This window comes from Cibotium barometz, chromosome 10 (genome assembly GCF_041138505.1).
Source record: "Cibotium barometz isolate CiBa-2024 chromosome 10, ASM4113850v1, whole genome shotgun sequence".
Classification (NCBI taxonomy): Eukaryota; Viridiplantae; Streptophyta; class Polypodiopsida; order Cyatheales; family Cibotiaceae; genus Cibotium; species Cibotium barometz.
This window is the reverse complement of record NC_141055.1, coordinates 5,219,959-5,239,594: the sequence shown is the minus strand read 5'-3', so window position 1 is coordinate 5,239,594 and position 19,636 is coordinate 5,219,959.

The window sequence follows — 19,636 nt, the reverse complement described above, 5'->3', positions numbered from 1 at the left end:
AGGGTTTTTAATTCAAAAATACTAAGATATTTTTATCTCTTCTCTCTCCTGGATCAAATTGGATCAAAATGGGAGCTAAACTAGTCCAAATCTTGCAGCCAAACTGAAGGTGTCAAATTCTTGAACTTAGTTGGACTCAGTTAGTGGCCTCCCTCACCTATAAATAGACCCTCATTCTTTTGTATTCTCATATGTGAACTAGACCATGCCAATATTACATTAAAATAAGCATATTTTCTATTATCCCTTAAAAGTCCTCTACATTTTGGAGAGATTGGAGCTTCTCTCTCTCTTCAACCATCCTTGGAGCTTTCCTCTCAACACACTAACCAATTGATTGGTTGGATTTTCTAAGAGAAAGAAGCAAGCAAAATTAAGAGGTAAGATATAATTTCATGGTTTTTCTATAATATTCTCTATGTTTTCACTTCTCAACCCCTCTCAAGCTTGAGAAGTTTCAAATGGATTGTTTTTCAATATAAATTAAGATCTCTAAATAATTCTAGTTAATCAAAAAAAGTTTATCTATATGCTTAATTTAGGATGGTTTTTATGTATATCTCTCTCTCCCCAAAAGAATGGTCATTCTTATGACCAATTCTCTATTCAAATGATGCTTCTCATTGATAAATTCTCAATTCAAAAATCAAACTCTATGCTAGTTAAGCTAGAGGTTAAAGAAATGGCTTTTTAATTCCTATATGCTAATAAAATTATGATAAACTTACGATTTAATTCAATAAATTGGATTTAGGTCTAAATGATAGTTATTCTATCATAATAGTATTACAAAGTCTTATTCTTTTCCAAAATATTAAAAATTATCAGTAATAGCAACAGAGCTATGACAAAAAATTTAAAAATTAATACATAATTCATTTTTATGCATAATGTGAAAAGAGGACTTCCTACCATATTTTAGGACTAGTCATCCTATGCTGAAAGAATAATTTTCATTACATTCATGGAAAACTAATTTTTAGTATTTATGCATAAATAATTAATTAGAGAAATGAGAAATTTTGGGTATTTCTATTTTTATGCAAAAAGAGAAATTCCCATGATAATGGAGATCCATGTAATTAAATGAAAAAAGAGATATTTTGATATATTAAAATAATAAATATTTTTATTTAAAGAAGAATTTAAGATAAATTTATTTTTATGCACGAGAAAATTTAAATGATAAAACAGGAATTCCCATGACATTGGAATTCAATAATTTAAATGGTAAAAGTGGAATTCTTGGTTTATTTGAATTAATGGATATTTTTATTAATTTAAAAAGAAATTTTAGATAAATTTATTTTATGATAAAAGAGGAATTCCAAAGACAATTGGAATCCAATCATTAAATGAGAAAAAGAGAATTTTAAGCTTATTAAAAAAATGGATATTGGTATTTAGTTAAAAGAAGAAATTTTATGGTATTTAAGTAGAGAAAGAATTGAATTAAATTTTGGTAACAAAAGAGGAATTTTCACCAAAATCCCACCTAGAGAATTAGGATTGATAAATTAGGTGGTAGAAAGAATATCTTTAGATATTTTATGTGGTTAAATCACTAAATTGGTATTTACCTAAAATTAGATTAAATGGAAGAAGAGTATTTTCATTAAAATTTGATATTCTCATATAAAACCAATTCTTAATCTATTATGGTTAAGAAGGAAGAAATTCACAAAGTTGGAATTTTCTTACGGTTAGAAGCTCAATAGATGTTTATTTAAAGAAAATCCTTGGAATCAAAGCTAGAACTAAACCGACTGATTTTGGTTAGACCATGACTATGAGAGGGGCGGTCGGCAAACTACTTGTCCATCTCTCAATCTGAATCAAGCAAAAACCTCGTGATCGATTCCAGTTATTAATACAAAGAATAGACTACTGTTGAATTAACTAGTTTCCCTTGACCGAAATCACCAAGAATCTAGTTGGACAATCAGTCAAATGATGGGTAGATTACCCTGATGAGAGATTAAGGATTCTTTATGAAATTGGGGATTAAGGAAAAAGGGTTTTGTGGAACCAATCTTAAACTAGGAATTTTACTTCCATAGAACCTCTATTTTCTTTTAAAGGACTGTTTTATGCTAGAGGAAGCATTTGGTATATGTTTAATCTAAGAAGAGGCTCGTTGCAACAGCTAGCGGCGGGGAGTCGTCGAGGGACGTCGCTTGCGGCAAAGCCTGCGAGGTCTTCACCAGCCTCGGTAGGTTTAAAATGGTGCACTTACGATATGATAACTTACGATATGATGGGCGAGGACCGACGAAGCAGTCCCTGAGTGAAGTACTAGGACACCTAAGTAGGATCCTAGAGGGTTCTAACCAGGTGATGCACGGGCTCCCAGTGTTGCTAGGACACCCAGGTGTGCGTCGAGGAAGATTCGGATGATGGACTAAAAAGAATGACTTTTGTGAATCAAATTTTAATATTGGATCTCGTTGGTTGGCCAGCTGGTCTTCAACAAAGAGTCCAGATGACACATTTTGTAATACAATGGACTCAGAATTTTGGAGGATGATCAGTAATATTATGATTTTCATTAAAGGATTATTTTAAAGACAGTCGATTTTGATCCATGGGCAAGGCCCCGAGTGTGGATCCCTACCCCGCGCGAGAGGCTAACACTGCTTCCGCCGCCAGCGCCCTTGAGGGGGGCACCGTGGAGGGGGCAGGGGTCTCATAGCTGGTATCAGAGCTTTGTTGAAAGCTAATATTAAGAAAAAACAAATTCTTATCAGAAAATTATAATAAAAACTCAGAAAGAGCATTTACATATTGTATTTTCATTCCTTAAGCTTCATTAAAACGAAGAATTTTAATCAAAGAATTTGGTTTTATAGAGGAAGTTCCTCACTTATCTGGTGTTCCCGACCTCACCCAGTCATAAGACATGACTACATTCGCATTCGAGCATCTCATCTCTTCCGCTCTACAACTCAAACGAACCGAGCCAGACTCGTAGGTCATTTCAAGGATCTATATTTCCCTGACCCAGCAGAGAGACAGCAGCACAAGTGGTTTGCAGGGCAGTATGTCCATGCCTCTTGCGACCAGCATGCGATGCTGAGGTAGAATCTCTCATTAACCATGATTTTGATGAGGCTGAAAGTGATACATGGTGCTATTTTATATCACCCGACGCCTTGAAATTTCAGACTTTCTTGCCATATCTACAGACTCCTTAGTCGCTTTATTCCTAAGGAGAAGATAGTAGCTCCCTTGGCAGTAAGGGAACATTTGTATCAGGGCATGGCTATAGCTCACTATCGCCGTCTTATGTGTCTCCCAAGGAGATTTTGACTTTTGGAGCCGAGCTGCTCTATGTACATATTGCAACCTCTATATAAATAAAGAAATGTTTTGTGGAAAAATTTCCTATTTTATAAGTGATTGTTTATTGACGAAATGATAAAGCAAAATCTGACCGGACATATGTCATAGATCTCCAATAAGATCATTCATCTTGTTTAAGAAATTATTTTCCGAACCTCTTAAGTCTTAGGATCCTGTGGATAAAATCAAAATAAAAATTTAATAATGTATCATTTTTGGCGGAATCATGAGGCGTGGGAACCGTGGCCGTCAGCCAGATCCTCTCACTGATGAAGAAGAACTTGACCCCAACATTCGTAAGGCTCTTCATAGAACTCGGCCAAAGGTGAAGGGGAGAACTTGGGCGAGGCTGTTGAAGTGGGTGGAAGCAATAATGGAGGAATATTTTGATGTCACCGAATACAATGAGAGAAGCAAAATGGTTCTTGCTAGGCTGAAAATTGTGGAAACAGCCAGGGTGGCATGGAGAAACCATTGCGACACCAACCATCTAGATAGGAATAGTCCTAAAATGATCTTAAAGCCTATCTAAGGAAGAGATTTTGTCCCCTCGGGTTTTTAGAAACCAAGATGAATGAATTTTTAGAGCTAAACTAGGGGAGCAAAACCATCGAAGAATATCACCAGGCATTTGCTCGTCTCCTCAAGTATTCCCCACCTCTAGACGAAGAGCAACTCATGACCAGGTTCCTCAAGTATTCCCCACCTCTAGATGAAGAGCAACTCATGAGACCAGGTTCATTCGGGGAATGAACGAACCCTTAGACACATTGGTCAAGACCGCCAATCTAGTGTCCTCAAGTATTCCCCACCTCTAGACGAAGAGCAACTCATGACCAGGTTCATTCAGGGAATGAACGAACCCTTAGACACACTGGTCAAGAACGCCAAGCCAGTGTCCATGGCATAAGCTGTGAGAATGGTGAAGGACTTCGCCAAAGCCTTCATTGTGAAAGTCCCGCCAAAGCCAACTCCCTCATCCTTTAAGAGATTCCAGACACCGGGAAGTTCTTCCAACCTTTCGCCTCCAAAGAGACACCAAGGTCCCAACCAGAATCTGGAGTCGGGAAATTTCAGGAATGAAGGAAGACCTTTCCCTTGAAGTACTTTCTCAGGAACTCTGGCTCTCTTAAGAATGCAAAGGGAAGAGCTTCGAAGTGAGAACAGGTGCTTCGGATGTCAGGGGTTTGGGCACCAGCTCAAGGATTGCCCATCTCCTCCTGTGGGCCAAGGAAGCCAGGGTCCCAAAATTCAGAGACAGACTTCTTTGTATCAGTCCAATCAAGGTTCCCCGTGCCAAAATCAGGGCAATCCCAGAAGAGTGCCAGCTCAGCCTCCTGCAGCCTCCATGCAAAGCAGTCTTCAAACTCCCTCCCAGAATTGGGGTAACCAAAGAGAGAGAGAGAGAGAGTTCCACCTCAGATTGCAGCAGCTAGAGCTGTCACTAAAGCTAAGGAAGTGGAGGAAGAGAAAGGACAAATCTATGCCGCAATAGAGCATCAAGGGAATAACCACCGTTAATTTTCAGTCCCCAGACTCCAGTAGAGTACCAAGGTAAGCAATTCAAGCTTTTGATTGATTCAGGCAGTACTCATTCTTTTATTTCCACAGGATGTCTGTGTAAGTTAGTCCTAAATCAAAAATCAGGAAAACCTATGGAAGTGGAATTGGCCAGTGGAAAGATTCTTTTCACACACCTTGAGACAGACCTTATTCAGTTTAGTCTAGATGGAAACGTAACAGAGTGCCAGTTCAAAGTCCTACCCTTAGGAGTCTATGATGGAATCCTTGGAATGGATTGACTCCACAAGAATCAAGCTAACATCCATTATTACAAAGGAACCATCTCTTTCCTTGACCTTCACGGGAATAAAGTTCAAGGAACTGGAATTTCTGGATCACCGGTGCTACAATTAGTCAAGGCTTCTAAATTGTTAAAAGGGCTCAGAAAGAGGCAAGCTATTTATGTCATTAAGATGAAATCCGATAGACATAAAATGCAAGGCTAAAAAACCAGTGGTTAAGTGAGTACGCAGATGTGTTCCCTGAAGAGCTGACTGAGATGCCTCCATCTCACGAAGTAGATCATGAGATTGAGTTAACCCTCGGAGCTCAGCCTGTGGCCCAGCGTGCATAAAAATGCCAGTCCCTAAAGCCATAGAACTTAAGGAACAGTTAAGACAACTGTTAGAGTAGGGATTCATCAGACCCAGTGTCTCACCTTGGGGTGTGCCCATTCTCTTTCAAAAGAAGAAAGATGGAACGCTAAGACTCTGTATTGACTACAAAGGATTAAGTCAATTAACAATTAAAAATAAGTATGGACTTTGTCACTGGATAACCTTCAGTACAATCAGGTTACAACTCCATTTTTGTGGTAGTTGACAGGCTAACCAAAGTTGCCCATCTGATTCCAATGAAAGAAACATACACTGCAGTGGATGTTGCCAGAGTTTTTCTTAAAGAGATCTTCAGATTGCATGGCTTACCCACCAGGAGGATAGTAAGTGGCAGAGATCCCAAATTCACATCAAAATTCCTACTGCATTCTTCGAAGAAGTAGGAACTTTCTTGGATCTCAATACAGCCTATCACCCCGAAACAGATGGCCAGACTGAAAGAGTGAACCAGGTAATAGCAGATATCCTTCGGTCATGCTGCGGCAAGGAACCCAAGAAGTGGTTAAGCCATTTGCATCTAGTTGAATTTGCTTACAACGCTTCTTATCATCGAAGCATTGGGATGAGTCCTTTCAAAGCTTTTTATGGACAAGATTACCTTACACTGTTGACTTGGTTCGACCCATTGATTAGAGTCGAGATGTCTAGATAAATGCTTAATAACATGGATCACCAAATGCAATCAATCCGTAAAGATATAAAGGCAGCCCAAGATAGGCAAAATTAGTATGCAGATAAAAAGAGATCAGAGAGAGAGTTTGAAGAATCAGATATGGTCTTCATTTGAGTATGACCAAAAAGAAGTTCCTTATCCTTAGGGAAGTACAAGAAGCTCTCTTCCAGATACTGTGGACCGTATGCTATTATAAAGAAAGTGGGTGATCTAGCCTATAAACTTCTTCAACCTCCCCATCTCAAGGTACATAATGTATTTCATGTCAGTTTGCTTAAGAAATATGTACCCAGCCTGAGTCACGTGCTTGATGATGAACAGTTGATATCTCCGACTCAAGGCCAGATGGTACTCCAACCTGAGGAAATCCTTGACGTTCGGGAGAAGATTCTGAGAGGAGCAAAGTCCTCAGAGAATTTTTAGTAAAGTGGAAGTTCTTCCCTCTAGAAGACGCCACCTGGAAGAAAGAAGAAGAGTTGGCAAAAGATTACCCCCACTTTGCGAGATGAGGACATCTCGCATTTTTCAAGTGGGAGAGGATGTAAGATTCCTCCTCAGCCTAAATAATGAATAAGCGTTACTTCAATCCCCTGTAATCATTCCCTGCTTTTGAATGCAAAAAAAATTATTTTTTCTTGTTTTTGCCTAGAGAGATAAAAAATTCTAGAGAGAGGTAATTCAATATTGAGATATTTTTGGATATAAAAATTCTACAAATATCAAAAATATATTTCCTTGAAACAAAAATTCAAAATAAATTCTCCAAGATGCATTAGGAATCAATTAAAAATTATATAAGTGACCGCCGCCTAAGGGTCAAGGTTTTCAAAAATTTCTAGATTATGGTCCAATTAAGGTTCCTATGGGCCAATAGGATTAATCCAAGTGTTGGGATGAGATAAATCTAATGAATAAAAGAAAATACCCAAAAATGAGTAAATGCTCACATAAGATGAAGAGTTGACTAAGTACAAGGTTTATTAGTTAAAAATTAAGAGATATTACTAAAAAAATGAGATATTTTGGAGGAATAATGAATTTTTGACACCTTGGTAAGGAGAGGGGGACCTTTGAGGTAGGCGCCTCCTTCACATGTGTGGGAGGGTTTTTAATTCAAAAATCGTAAGATATTTTTATCTCTCCTCTCTCCTAGATCAAACTGGATCAAAATGGGAGCTAAACTGGTCCAAATCTTGTCCAAAATTGAGCCAAACTGAAGTTCGAAAATTCTAGAACTTAGTTGGACTCAGTTACTGGCCTCCCTCACCTATAAATAGACCCTCATTCTTTTGTATTCTCATCTGTGAACTAGACCATGCCAGATATAATTTCATGGTTTTGCTCTAATATTCTCAATGTTTTCACTTCTCAACCCCTCTCAAGCTTGAGAAGTTTCAAATGGATTGCTTTTCAATGTAAATTAAGATTTCTAAAGAATTCTAATGATAAATCACAAAAAGTTTATCTTTATGCTTAATTTAGGATGTTTTTATGTATATTTGTCTCTCCCCAAAAGAATGGTCATTCCTATGACCAATTCTCTATTCAAATGATGCTTCTCATTGATAAATTCTCAATTCAAAAATCAAACTCTATGCTAGTTAAGCTAGAGGTTAAAGAAATGGCTTTTTAATGCTTATATACTAATAAAATTATGATAAACTTATGATTTAATTCTATAAATTGGATTTAGGTATGAATGATAGTTATTCTATCATAATAGTATTACAAAGTCTTATTCTTTCCCAAAATATTAAAAATTATCAGTAATAGCAGTGGAGCTATGGCAAAAATTTTAGAAATTAATACATGACTCATTTTTATGCATAATATGAAAAGAGGACTTCCTACCATATTCTAGGACTAGTCATCCTATGCTAAAAGAATAATTTTTATTACATTCATGGAAAACTATTTTTTAGTATTTATGCATAAATAATTAATTAGAGAAATGAGAAATTTTTGGTATTTCTATTTTTATGCAAAAAGAGAAATTTCCATGATAATAGAGATCCATGTAATTAAATGGAAAAAGAGAAAATTTGATATATTAAAATAATGAATATTTTTATTTAAAGAAGAATTTTAGATAAATTTATTTTTATGCATGAGAAAATTTAAATAATGAAAGAGGAATTCCCATGACATTGAAATTTAAATCATTTAAATGGTAAAAGTGGAATTCTTGGTTTATTTGAATTAATGGATATTTTTATTAATTTAAAAAGAAATTTTATATAAATTTATTCTATGATAAAAGAGGAATTTTCATGATAATTGGAATCCAATCATTAAATGAGAAAAAGAGAATTTTAAGCTTGTTAAAAAAATGGATATTGGTATTTAGTTAAAAGAAGAAATTTTATGGTATTTAAGTAGAGAAAGAATTGAATTAAATTTTGGTAACAAAAGAGGAATTTTCACCAAAATCCCACCTAGAGAAATAGGATTGATAAATTAAGTGGTAGAAAGAATATCTTTAGATATTTTATGCGGTTAAATCACTAAATTGGTATTTACCCAAAATTAGATTAAATGGAAGAAGAGTATTTTCATTAAAATTTGATATTCTTATATAAAACCAATTCTTAATCTATTATGTGGTTAAGAAGGAAGAAATTCACAAAGTTGGAATTTCCTTACGGTTAGAAGTTCAGTAGATGTTTATTTGAAGAAAATCCTTGGAATCAAAGCTAGAACTAAACCGACTGATTTTGGTTAGACCATGACTATGAGAGGGATAGTCAGCAAATTACTTGTCCATCTCTCGATCTGAATCAAGCAAAAACCTCGTGTGACTGATTCCAGGTATTAATACAAAGAATAGACTATTGTTGAATTAACTAGTTTCCCTTGACCGAAATCACCAAAGATCTAGTTGGACAGTTAGTCAAATGATGGGTAGATTACCCTGATGAGAGATTAAGGATTCTCATTATGAAATTGGGGATTAAGGAAAAGGGTTTTGTGGAACCAATCTTAACCTGGGAATTTTACTTGCATAGAACCTTTGTTTTCTTTTAAAGGACTGTTTTATGCCAGAATGCTAGAGGAAGCATTTGGTATATGTTTAATCTAAGAAGAGACTCGTTGTTGCAACAGCTGGCGAGCGAGGAGTCGTCGAGGGACGTCGCTCGTGGCAAAGCCTGTTGAGGTCTTCACCAGCCTCCGTACGTTTAAAATGGTGCGCTTCCGGTACCATGGGCGAGGATCGACGAAGCGGTCCCTAAGTGAAGTGCTAGGACACCTAAGTAGGATCCTAGAGGGTTTTGACTAGGTGAAGTGCTAGGACACCTAAGTAGGATCCTAGAGGGTTTTGACCAGGTGATGCACGGGCTCGCGGTTGCTAGGACACCCATGCATACATCGAGGAAGATTCAGATGGACTAAAAAGAATGACTTTTGTGAATCAAATTTTGATATTGGATCTCGTTGATTGGCCAGCTGGTCTTCGGAGAGTCCAGATGTGACATATTTTGTAATACAATGGACTCATAATTTTGAAGGATGATGTTCAGTAATATTAATATTTGTATTGAAGGATTGTTTTAAAGACAACCGATTCTGTTTATAATGGCAATTTCATATTGGTGTGTATGTGGTATGCCTACCTTAATTTTTGCATGAAACGCCGGCTAGAGGGCCTGGGAACTCTTTTCCTCTCGCTACCCGGGCAAAACATAACCAAATCCTTATAAAAGAATCCCACCAATACAGTGGTCGTCGCTAACCCATTGGTCGGTTGGGGTTAGACTGGATTGAGGGATTCCTGCAATACCATTTACGATTAGTTACGTTAAATAGATTAAGTCCTGATGAGAAGGCCCTTGTTCTGTGGGAGGGAATCAGCGGCGGCGGCTGTGCCTCGTTAAAGGAGAAAAAAAGCAGTGATTCTATGGACCAAGTGCAAGTATCTTCTTTGATCTGACCATGTGACTTCAGGTTTGGTCAGATCAGTTTGAATAGTTAAGACTTTGACCCGTTAGATTAATTCTCCCGTTCGAAGATTTTCCCTGGAGGAATCGCCCGTGCCTTCCGAGCGAGGGAAGTTTTTTTCGGGTTCAGTTTTGGAGGAGCCGCCGGACTAGTCTCTTGTCTGGACATCCGTGGGCGAGGCCCCGAGTGTGGATCCCTGCCCCGCGTGAGAGGCTGACGTTGCTACCATTGCTAGCGCCCTCAGAGGGGGCATTACGGAGGGGCGAGGGTCTCACACCAATAACTACACCGATGGAGGTAAACTCTAGGCTTTCTTCTATGGACACTTTACCTTTGGTTGACATCAAGATGTACAGGAAGCTCGTTGTTGGGAGTTTGATTTCTTGTGCAATACTAGACCAAACATTTGCTATGCAGTTGGTGTGTTGAGCAGGTTCTCCAAACAACAAACCAAGGGAAATTCATTAGAATGCAGCAATATGTGTGCTCAGGTACATCAAAGGTACCATTGAGTATGGACTTACATACATGTCTGGTAACTTCTTAGTGGGATATTGTGACTCCGATTGGGCTGGAGGTTATGACACTAGAAAGTCAGTTTCTGGATACTGCTTCTTGTTGGAATTAGGGTTAGGGTTGCACAACAATGCACACACACAAGGTAGAGAAGCCTCAGAGCACACAAACTCACTAGATTAGAATAAACAAATGTGTGCTAGATACAAAAGATAAGTACACACCCCAAAATGAGTAGATAAGAGGGTGTACATACACATAGGGGAAAAAAATTCCTAGTGAGGGAAAAAGTGCCCCGACGGTCCTAAGTGTGTTCACACACATCACTACCATATAATGCTATAAATCCCCCCTAGAGTGATGATGTGAAAATGTACAGGGTATGGCTGATCAATCCTAAAAAGGCAGTAAGCCCAAAGCTTTACGAAAAGCTTCAAACCTTTCATGAGGAAGAGCCTTCGTGAATAAATCTGCCATGTTGTCATGTGCTGGCACATGGACCAAGTTGATCTCTACTGTAGTCTGTAGAGAGTCTTTCCCTGACATAGTGGTGATGCACCTCAATGTTCTTAGTGTGAGTATGAAACACTAGGTTCCTTGCACTGCTAATGCGCTTTGGCTATCAATGAAAATCATAGTGCTAAACAACTATCCAACACCCAAATCAGCCACCATAAGACGTCTGAGCCACACACACTCAACTGTAGCTGTAAAAGCTACCCTGTACTCAGCTTCACAACTGGAGGTGGCCAACTATAGGTTGCTTCTTGCTAAGCCATGATATACATGAATCACCAAGGCGAAAGCAAAACCCACTAGTGGACACTTGTGTGTCATAACATCCAGTCCAATCTGAATCACTGAAAGCATGCAGCTGTGACTCACCCCCCTTCGGATAAAATAATCAGAAATACTAAGTGCCTTGTAAATAGTGAAAAACCTGCCTAATAGCCTACCACTGCTTTGTACTTGGGCTATGCATAAATTTTCTCAACTGTGAGACCGCATACTGTATATCTGGCCTTGTGTTGCACACATAAAGAAGGGATCCAACATCCTGTTGATACAAACTAGCATCAAAAGAGTCTATTGCATCTTTAAGACCAAGTTGAGTACCTGATTAAACCTCTTCAATAGCTTTTGTATATATTTAGATTGCAGCATAACAATGCCATCATTACGCTGCATAAACTGAATCCACAAATAGTAATGCAAGGGCCCCAAATCAAACAATGACTGCAAATCAGTCTTAAAGGCTAAAATCTAATCTATATCGGGTCCTGTGATGAGCAGCATGTCATCAATGTATAGAACAATGACAAAAAATGTGTCCTTACTCCTCTTCACATAGAGGGTACTCTTTGTTTGTGGGATCCCACTACCCCCTCCGCACACCGGCGGATTCCCGATAGAGCTGGCAGCGAAAGGAGCTCCCTCATGCGCGAGGCAGGGTTTCCCACTCGAGGCCTTGCCCTCGAATGTCTGGGCACGAGACTAAGCTGGTGTGGTCATTCCAAACACCAAAATCGGGAAAATTTCCCATGCCCAGAAAACGGGGTCGATTCCACCTTTTTTATTTTCTTAACAAATTTTTCTAACCAAGTCAAGATACTGAACTAACCTTCATCTGAATAAACCATATAGAAGGGAAACTATAACAAGCTTAACTTGAAGGGATCAATGCTTTTTTCCTAATTGAATCAGGCACAATCGTTGATCTATTCATTAGAGAAGTCTTCAGGCTTTTATTTAACTACTCGAGTTCTCAACGTATTCCTATTAATCAATTTTATTATTAAAACTCTACTGATTCCAGCCTATCCGGCCCATGGGTTAGCCACCACCCAACCACTGGAATTGGTAGAACCAAACAAGTACTCACCCACCCATAATTGAATGCCTTTCTTAACTTTTGCTTTAGAATACAGATACGCACACACTCCTCTTTAAACTTTAACTTATAAAGCAATCCATTGACAAACAATTATTGGTTACAGATGTCATAACTCAAAATTTCCATTCAATCCTTGTTTCTCACAAAAAAAAATAGTATCACTTTGGACTCTTCGTTGAGACCAGATGGTATGCAAAACAATGAGATCCAGTAACAAATTACAATACACATTGGTCTAGCATATAACATATATCTTCCATGACATACGCTTGGGTGTCCTAATACGCATCGCGAGCCCTGCATCGCCTAGTCAGAACCCTCCAAGATCCTCCTTAGATGTCCTAGCACTTCACCCAGGGACCGCTTCATCGGCCCTTGCCCATCGTATTGGAAGCACACCAATTTTCACCATACCAACGCAGGTCAAGGCCTGGGCAGGTTTTTGCCGCGTGAGCTATCCTTTGAACACTCCTCGCCAGCTGTTGTTGCAACCGAACTTCCCTTAGACAAACACATATACCAAATGCTTCCTCCAGCATTCTGGCGTAAGACAGTCCTTTAAGAAAATAGGGTTTCTATGCAAGTTTTCATTTCTGATTTTCTTTTGAATATAATGAGTATATCTTAAATCCGTATCCCAATACTTCTAGATCGCAAGTCTAAATTCCAATAGAATTTCATGAATTCAGTAACCTTGATCCTCAGATCCGAATCAAAGGGTCTTAACTTGATTTCATATTCAATGGGTGATTTGAGTGAATTTTTCTAAACTGGTCACATCGTCTTTTCTTGAAACTGACGAAAGAGTTATGTCTTGGTCATAGTCTGATTCAGGGTTTGAGTCTGGAAAGGTTCTCCTTGAACTATCTTTCTCGAAGGGTAATATTTTAATTACTACTTTACTAAATTTCATTCATTGAGTATTTGCTTAACTGAATTCAAAACTAATCACGAATTTCTATGAGGAATAAATTAATCATTTATCTAAAATTTCGACTTTGATAGTTTTTTCTGAGTTTTCTCATTACCATCCTATAGAATATGAAACGGTAGAATTTTCTCTCACAGAGTATTTACTTATTCATTTACCAATATTCATGGGATTTAAACATAGGATTAAAGAGAACTCTTATTTTGATATAAAAATTCTGTATGCATCTATTTATGCATAAAATCCAACTTCTATGGAAATAACACTTATATAAAAGAAAATCCTTTTATGCATAAAAATTAATTTTGATGAAAGTAACACTTTTATATTAAAAAAAATTCTTTTATGCATCTATTTATGCATAAAAATCAATTTTGATGAAAGTAACACTTTTATAATTAAACAATTTCTTTTATGCATCTATTTATGCATAAAAATCAATTTTGATGAAAGTAACTTTTATAATAATAAAAAATCTTTATGCATAAAAATCAATTTTGATGAAAGTAACACTTTTATAATTAAAAAAATTCTTTTATGCATCTATTTATACATAAAAATCAATTTTGATGAAAGTAACACTTTTATAATAAAAAAATCTTTTATGCATAAAAATTAATTTTGATGAAAGTAACACTTTTATAATAAAAAAATTCTTTTATGCATCTATTTATGCATAAAAATCAATTTTGATAAAAGTAACACTTTTATAATAAAAAAATCTTTTATGCATCTATTTATGCATAAAAATCAATTTTGATGAAAGTAACACTTTTATAATAATAAAAATTCTTTTATGCATCTATTTATGCATAAAAAACATTTTTGATGAAAGTAAAACTTTTATAATTAAAAAAATTCTTTTATGCATCTATTTATGCATAAAATTTAATTTTGATGAAAGTAACACTTTTAGAATAAATAAAAATCCTCCAATATGCATCTTTCTATGCATAGAAATTAATTCTAATGGAAATAACACTTTTATAATAAAAATATTTCTAATATGCATTTTTCTATGCATAGAATGAAAATAACACTTTTAGAATACACAAACGGTGGAGATTACTCTTTTTGAATAATAAAAGATAAAACTTATTTCACAAAGTTTAAGAAAATTTTGCCATAACCTCCTTTGTATAGCTGACCATTTTTCAAATTTTTTTCATTCTCAAGTTACTTAGAAATTATCCCAAATGGTTAAAATCATTCTAAACTAATCAAATTTCACTTTTTAAAGAGAAACAATATGAAAAGTTTAATTCTAAGAATTTGATTACATCTCTAGGATAAAGAAAGGCTGAATTCAAGAATGAAGAGAGGGGGAAAGCCTTTCCAACAAGGCATAACATCATTTTTCATTTTAAAGAAAATAAAAATTAGAAAACCATTAAATGGAATAAAGAAAAAGTAGGATTTCTAGCTTACATGAATTTTTGTGAGGTTTCCTTTGGCTTGATGGTTTGAGGGATCTACTCTTGAGTGGCCACCAATTCTTTTGAAGAGGAAATGGTCAAAAATCTAATGAATTATCAATAAATTCACTGTTTTTGGCTTTGGGGAGGAGTAGAGTAACAGTGCATAAAACACTATTAAGCTTCTACAAAGGGGGGAGGCTTCTATTTATAGAAAAAAGTGAGCTTCTAACCAAGCAAACTGATTCTAGAATTTTCCAGATCAGTTTGGTCAAATTTCGACCATTTTTGGGTTAGTTTAGTTCACTTTTTGGATCCAGTTTTGAATTAGGAGAGAGGAGAGATAAAATATCTAATTTTATTGATTTAAAATTCAAAAACAATGATGGGAAAAAGGTGCCTATTTTATGAGGGGGAATCCCCACTCTGAGGTGTCAAAATTTTATTTTTTTAGTATTTCCTTTGGTCCTTAGTCCACTCTTCATCTTATGTGAGTATTTACTCATTTTTGGGGGGATTTTCTTTATTTCTTCAATTTACCTCCTCCCTACATTTGGATAAATCTTATTGGTCCATAGGAACCTTAATTTAAAATTTTTAAAAATTTTGGACCCTTAGGATAAGGCCTTTTGAACAAATTATAATTTATTTCTAATGTACTTTCTGAAATTCTTTTTGAACTTATGTTTCAGGGAAATTTATTTTAATAAGATGAGATATTTTTCCATCCAAAAATATTTAAAAACTGAATCACCTCTCTCTAAGTGATTTTCTCTCTCTAGGCCAAAACAGGTAGAAACAAGATCTTTTATATTTTTGAAGAGGGATTTTATCATAGGGGAAGGTACTGGAATTCTTGAGAGGCTAGGGAGGAATCTTACATTCTCTCCCACTTGAAAAACGTGAGATGTCCTCATCTCGCAAACTGGGGGTAATCCCGCAACAGTTCGGCTTCTTTCTCCCAGGTGGCATCTTCAAAAGGATAGAACTTCCATTTAACCAATAATTCTCTCAGAATTCTATTCCTGAGAACCTTCTCTCAAACATCAAGGATTTCTTCAGGTTGGAGTTCCATCTGTCCTTGGGTGTTGAAGAAGTTAAGATTTCATCAAGCACATGATTCAGGTTTGGTACATACTTTTTAAGTAGGCTGACATGAAATACATTATGTATTTTGAGATGAGGAAGCAGAAGAAGTTCGTAGGCTAAGTTACCTACTTTCTTTGTAATTAGATATGGCCCACAATATCTGGGGATAACTTCTTGTACTTCCCAAGAGATAGAGAACTTCTTTTGGGGCGTACTCGAATGAAGACCATATCTGCTTCTTTGAATTTTCTGTCTGTCCTCTTCTTATCTGCATACTGTTTCTGTCTATCCTGGGTGGGCAGCTTTTATATCTTTGCGAATTGACTGCATCTGCTGCTCCATGTCGTCAAGCATCTGTCTGGACATCTCGACCCTAGTCAATGGGTCGAACCAAGTTAATAAAGTTAAGCAATCTTGTCCATACAGACCTTTGAAAGGGCTCATCCCAATACTTCGGGTGATAAGAAGCATTGTAGGCGAACTCGACTAGGTGCAGATAACTTAGCCATTTCTTGGGTTCCCTACCATAGCATGACCGAAGTATATCTTTGATTACTTGGTTTACCCTTTCTGTTTGACCGTCGATCTTGGGGTGGTAAGCTGTGCTGAGATCCAAGAAAGTTCCTACTGCTTCGAAAAATGCAGTCCAGAATCTTGATGTGAATTTGGACTATTCTTATGGGTAGGCCATGCAATCTGAAGATTTCCTTGAGGAACACTCTAGCCACACTGCAGTGTAGGTTTCTTTTACTGGAATCAGATGGGCAACTTTGGTTAGTCTATCAACTACCACAAAGATGGAGTTGTAACCTGATTGCACTGAAGGTAATTCAGTAATAAAATCCATACTGATACATTCCCACTTCATCTGGGGGATGTCTAATGGATGTAACTTCCCAGGCATTTTTACTCTCTCGGCCTTGACTTTCTGACATGTCAGACATTGGCGTGCATGATTAAGTACATCCTTTTTTAGTCCAGGTTAAAAGAAGCTTTTCTTCATAGACATGTAGGTTTTGATGAAACCTGGATGTCCTGCAATAAGGCTGTCATGGGCTTCATTCAGAATTTGACCCTTAGTTCTCTCATCATTGTTGGGAATGCATAGCTTGCGATTATAATACATAATTCCATCATCTAGGTTGTACCCTTGAACTCGATTCAACTCAAAGAATCTATCCTGCATGATCTTCTCTCTTGCTTCAATAATCAAAGGATTTGACACTACAGTAATTGCAAGCAAGGAGGCTTTTTTGCTGAGGGCATCTGCTACCACATTTTCTTTGCCTAGGCGGTACTTGATTTCAAAATAAAATTCCTGCAGGGTCTGTATCCACCTTCTTTGGCGCATGTTGAGATACTTCTGAGTGAAGATCCACTTTAAGCTCAGATGATCTGTCCATCAAAGTGAATCTTTGACCCAGTAGGTAATGTCTCCAAGGGCATATACTACTGAAAGTAGTTCCAGGTCGTGGTGGACAGCATAATTCCTCTCATGCATTCTGAGTTTTTCGGATTCATAGGCCACTGCATGACCTTTCTACATGAGTGCACCTCCCTAGGCAAAACCACTGGCATCACTACCTCAAAGGGTAGAGAGAAATCTGGCAACTTCAGAATGGGATTGGTTATCGAGGCTGTCTTTAGCTTATCAAAAGCACTCTAGCACCTGGCAAACCATTGAAACGGGGTATTCTTCTTGAGAAGATTAGTCAGGGGGGAAGCTATGAGAGCATACTTTGGTATAAAAATTCTATACCAGCCAGTCAATCCCAAGAATCCCCTGACTTCTTTCAATGTTTTTGGTTCAGGCCAATCTATGACTACTTGGACTTTTGCGAAATTTGGAGAAAATCCATCTTTGGATACCAGAAAGCCCAAGTATTCAATATTGTCGGCAGAGAAAGTGCATTTGCTCTTTTTTGCAAAGAGTTGGTGCTTCCTTAGAATCTCAAGAACTTTTCTGACATGATCTTCATGGTCAGCTGTATTCTTTGAGTAAATGAGAATATCATCAAAGAAAACAAGAACAAAATCATCCAAGTATTCTTTGAGAATGTCCTACATTAGGCGATTGAATGAAGTTGGGGCATTTGTCAATCCAAACAGCATGACAGAGTGAATTCATAATGCCCATACCGAGTATTGATGGCTGTGTCTTTGGGATATCTTGCTCATTAATCCTGATCTGATAATACCCTGATTTGAGATCTATCTTTGTGAAGATCTGGGCTCCACTTAGCCTGTCCAGAAGCTCATCAATTCTGGGGATAGGATACTTATTCTTAATTGTCAGCAACTATTTGAGACCTATGTAGTCCACACAAAGTCTTAACGTTCCGTCTTTCTTTTTTCTGAAAGAGAACTGGCGCACCCCAAGGTGAAACACTGGGTCTTACAAACCCTTGTTCTAACAGCTGTCTAAGCTGTTCCTTGAGTTTGATGGCTTCAGGAACTGGCATTTTGTACATGCGCAGGACTACTGGCTGAGCTCCGGGGTCAATTCTATCTCATGATCTACTTCCCGAATCGGAGACATCTCAGTTAATTTTGCTGGGAATAAATCATCATAATCACTTAACCATTCAGGTTCTTTAGCTTTTAACTTTGAGTCTATTGGATTCATTTTGACAACATAAATGAGCTGCTTCTTTCTAAGTCCTTTTAGTAACTTAGAAGCTTTTACTAATTGCAAACTTGGGGATCCTGAAATTCCGGTTCCTTGAACTTTATTTCCGTGAAGGTCACGGGCGGAAGGAAATGGTTCCATTATGACAGTGAATGTAAGCTTGATTTTTGTGGAGCCAATCCATTCCAAGGATCCCATCGAAAACTCCCAAAGGTATAACTCTGAACTGACAATCAGTTAAATTCCCATCTAGATTGAACTGAATACGATCTGTCTCAAGGTGAGTGAAAAGAATCTTCCCACTGGCCTATTCAACTTGCATAGGTTTCCCTGATTTCTATTCTAAGACTAGCTTACGCAAGCATCCTGTGGGGAAATGAGTACTGCCTGAATCAATCAAAAGCTTAAAAGGCTTACCTTGATACTTAGCTGGAGTATGGATGACTGAGAATTGATGGTTTGGTCCTTGGTTTTCAATTGCTGCATAAATCTATCCTCTTTCCTCTTCCACTACTTCTGCTATTGTGACTGCTCTGGCTGCTGCAGTCTGAGGAGGAACTCTTTCTCTTTGGTTGCCCTAGTTTTGGGAAGGAGTTTTGAGGCTATTCTAGACAGAGGTAGATGGCTGAGCTAGAGTTCTCCTGGGATTTTCCTGATTTGGGCGAGACGGGATTTGACTGATACGAAGGGATTGGTCTGAGCACTCTGGGTCCTTGACTTCCCTGTCCCCTTGACATGGTAGGAGTCGGGCAGTCTTTTAACTGGTGACCAAAACCCTAGCATCCAAAACACCGGTTCTCACTTCTGAGCTTGTCCCTCTGAATCCTTGAAAGAGGTGGGGCTCTTGAGAAAGTGTTCTGGCGGAAGGGTCTTCCTTCACTTTTGAATCTTCCCGCATCCTGATTCTGAATTGGGCCTTGCTGCCTCTCTTTGGGGTGGAAAGTTTGAAGTACTTCCCAAGGTTTGGAATCTTTTAAAATTAGAGGGTGCAGGCTTCGGCGAGACCTTAACTACAAAGGCTTTGGCAAAGT